Raw genomic sequence first — 3505 nt, forward strand, 5'->3', positions numbered from 1 at the left:
AAGACGGGAGTGCCTGAAAAAGTAGTACGACGGGAGTGCGGATCGTGCCCGATGGAATGTTGAGTTGAAACATCACCGCTGACAGGTCTATCATGGCTGTTAGAAGTATGTTCTGAGCCGGTATCATCGAGAATGAGTGTAGATTTAGCTGGAATCTCGGAATGAGTTGATCCAGGCGGAAATGCTGAAAGGTTGATATTTGGAAAGAGTCCCTGGATACCGCGACTAATTAAGCCACATTGATCGGATGAGCTGTTTCCTGGAAGAAAGTTGATCTGAAGCCTCAGAATAGTTGACTGGATATGATAGACGGAGTGTCGCTAGATTCAAGACGGTTGACAAGAAGTGAGCGTTCCTCGGCAGAAAATCAAGTGTTTCTAAAGAGCTGAATGGTGGTCGGAAGGTCGAGGTTCTCCTAGTCCACAAGTCTACCTGCAGGCCCGGTGGGCGTTCCAGAAGGTGATCTGCAAGTTCCTTTGTATTTATAAACTCTAATTTCTTACCTTTTTAGTAACTTTTTAGAAGAGCATTTTATTCCGTATTTTAAATTATTTCTATCCGATGTTGAGATACCTATTTTAAGATAAGCCTTGGATATTTAATTTTAATTATCTGCTGTAAGAATACAAGGACTTAAAGTTTAAATGTTTTTGTAAATTTAGAATGAGTTAGTATTTTTATTTCGTAAATGTCTCTTTTAGTGTGAATTAATTTAATGTTATGCATATGAAATTTAAAGGTGCTTTTTATCGAAAAGTTTTAGCTTGAGTATAACCATTTGGAAATTTAAAAGTGTATAAATTGAAATTTTTAGTGCACATGAAGGCATCTGGAAGTGATCGGGATTGTGTTTGTTGTTAATTTATAGTTATAATAAAATTTACTTTTTATTGTTAAAAGTTTCATGTACTTCATTAGTCAAGTGTCTATTTTTGAACCTGGGTAACCGTTACCAAAATTCAATTAATAAATCACAGCCTTGCCAAAGTTTGAAGGGTAACGGTACACTAGATTTGGCATGTGACATTTTTAGTGGCAATCATTGGTCGATTCGCCGTGTAAGAGAAATAGTAACGTAAACAAAACAAAGCAAACGTTGCCACCGGCGGAAAAGAAATACAGCGAAAATTTGGGAGCCACGTAAGAGAATTATATATATTAGATGTTGAGAGACATTTTATGGTGATTTTGCAAAAATAAGTTTCAGAATGTATCAAAACATCAGGATGCCATATGACAGTGTTTCCCAAACTTATGACTTTTGTGTACTCTTTTTAAATTTTTTCGTAACTTTGTGTACCACTAATAAAAAAATGAATGCATATTTTTAATAAAAAAATTGCACAAAATTTAAAAATCACAACTGGCTGTTGACACCACTAATTATTAACTGTTAACTCTGCAAGAAATAGCCAATGGAAAAATACGGTAATCGTAAATTTTCATGGCTAACTCTGTTTTTAAATAAAATTTTTTGAAATGTTCGTTGTTGCAAGATTTCGCATAAGAACGCGTACCACACTTTGGGAAACACTGCATGAAAATCATCTTTATTCAAGGAAAGCTTAATGAAAACAAAGAATTACTTAAATGTTTGGCAGAACTAAGCGATTTTTTAAACAAGGAATCCTAGAATATACAGCATTTTACAACATGTTTTTCTTAAACATATATATTTCAATGTTTTTCAAATGCCACTTAACTTCAAATTTCTTAAATTATATTTAAAAAAAATTTAAAATTTTTAAAGCCCTGTTAATGTGCAGTAGAATTACTACACAATCTACATTTTTCCCAGGCACTTTTTAAACTTTCTTGCCCAGAAGACTATCAAAAGTAAAAATTATTATCCCAAAAACTTCGTTTATAATAATTTCTATAAATTTGATTTTAGTATGAAATCCTCGTCTAAATGAAGGAAAAACATAAAAACACAATGTCAGATAAAAAGTTAGAATTCAAATTCTAAAAGCTTGAAAAATCATAAATAATTTAGAGAGTCACAGAGAGTTACTATGTAAAGTTAGAGAGTTACTATGTAAAACATCAGACAGAGCGCTACAAAATTGGAATGCGTTAGTTACAAGATTTTTCGAATGAATGGGATAGTTTGTTATACTCTTTTAATACTCTTTAAAATTAAACTTAAACTAAAATAAAATCCCTTGAACACTAAGATGAAAATCTGATTGACAAGTTATAAGCTACTTTATTAATACAAGTCTAATACAAGACCAGAAGAAGTCTAAGTTGTTTTCTACAACTTAGACTTCTAAGTTGTAGAAAACAAAAGTTTAAGTTTTTTTTTTTCGATACAAAGTTAATGATATCAATCTCATTGCTTACAATATATTGATATTTTACGATAAACGAGTGTCCGATTTTATTATCGGTGTGTAAATCGACCCTTCGATTTTCGTACAATTTTAGGGTTTAAAATGTTGATTTAAAAACCGTTGTTAGATTTTTAAGTTTTTTTAATAAATTCTAAAATTTAAAAGTATATTATTCTCTTATTTATTACCGAATTAATTAAGAAAAATGATTTGCGACCTTTTAGGGGTCAAACAGAGATAAAATTGTCCAACTGCTCCTTCAATGTAGAAGATTGTGCACCCCCCCCTACTTAGCCATACTGAAACAATGTAATAATATTAACAATAGCTTTTTTCTGTAAAACTTCTTAACAATGTCATTAATTGCAAAAAGACTATTTTTAATTGTTCAGAAAATAAGACGAAACAAAATCATTGTTTAAAACGTTAACAATCACATTGTTGAAATATATTTCTGTCATTCCAAAACTTGTATTTGGGGCGATAACTTGATTTTTATTCAAGAGTTTTCTAAAAGCGATTTTGATTCCATTATGGAATATTTTCAACGGATAAAGCGATTTTTCGCTAATTTGTGCTGCTGTGGCAGCGATGGTGATGTTGATGATGGTGGCGATGATGATTTGGCGTTTCAGGTAAATGGCAATATTCCTCATACAAATACTAACGTTATGAGCAATCTGGCTAAACTAGCATCACAGTCAGTTGTTAGATTCGCTATAAATTAAAAGTGATATACAGCCAAATATCTGTGGTTAGCTTTGATCAAAATTTTGTTATTGAGTCCGATGACTCTAGTCTTTTTATTAATCACTTTATAACTCTCGATAAGTTTTCGAGCCTATTTTTATAATTTAAAGGTTTTTCTATTCTTGCACTTATATTTATTTAAAAAAGTATCACAAACTAATTGATTTTTATGAAATGCTATATCTTTTAGTGCATTTGAGATTTTGAAAGTAGTAATTCTTTAGGGCAATTTTTTATTTCTGAAATTTTTGAAAAATACTTTTGCCCTATATGCATTAATTCTGCTTACATATTTATAATATACTTAATACTTAATGTAAATTGCATCTCAACTATCTTTATATGCATGGATATCTTTTTATACAATTGATGTACATTTTAGGATGAAATATTTGAAATGAATGTCTTCTCACTTTTAA

This window comes from Parasteatoda tepidariorum, chromosome 4 (genome assembly GCF_982258835.1).
Source record: "Parasteatoda tepidariorum strain Cologne lab strain chromosome 4, Ptep-v5.0, whole genome shotgun sequence".
Taxonomy (NCBI): Eukaryota; Metazoa; Arthropoda; class Arachnida; order Araneae; family Theridiidae; genus Parasteatoda; species Parasteatoda tepidariorum.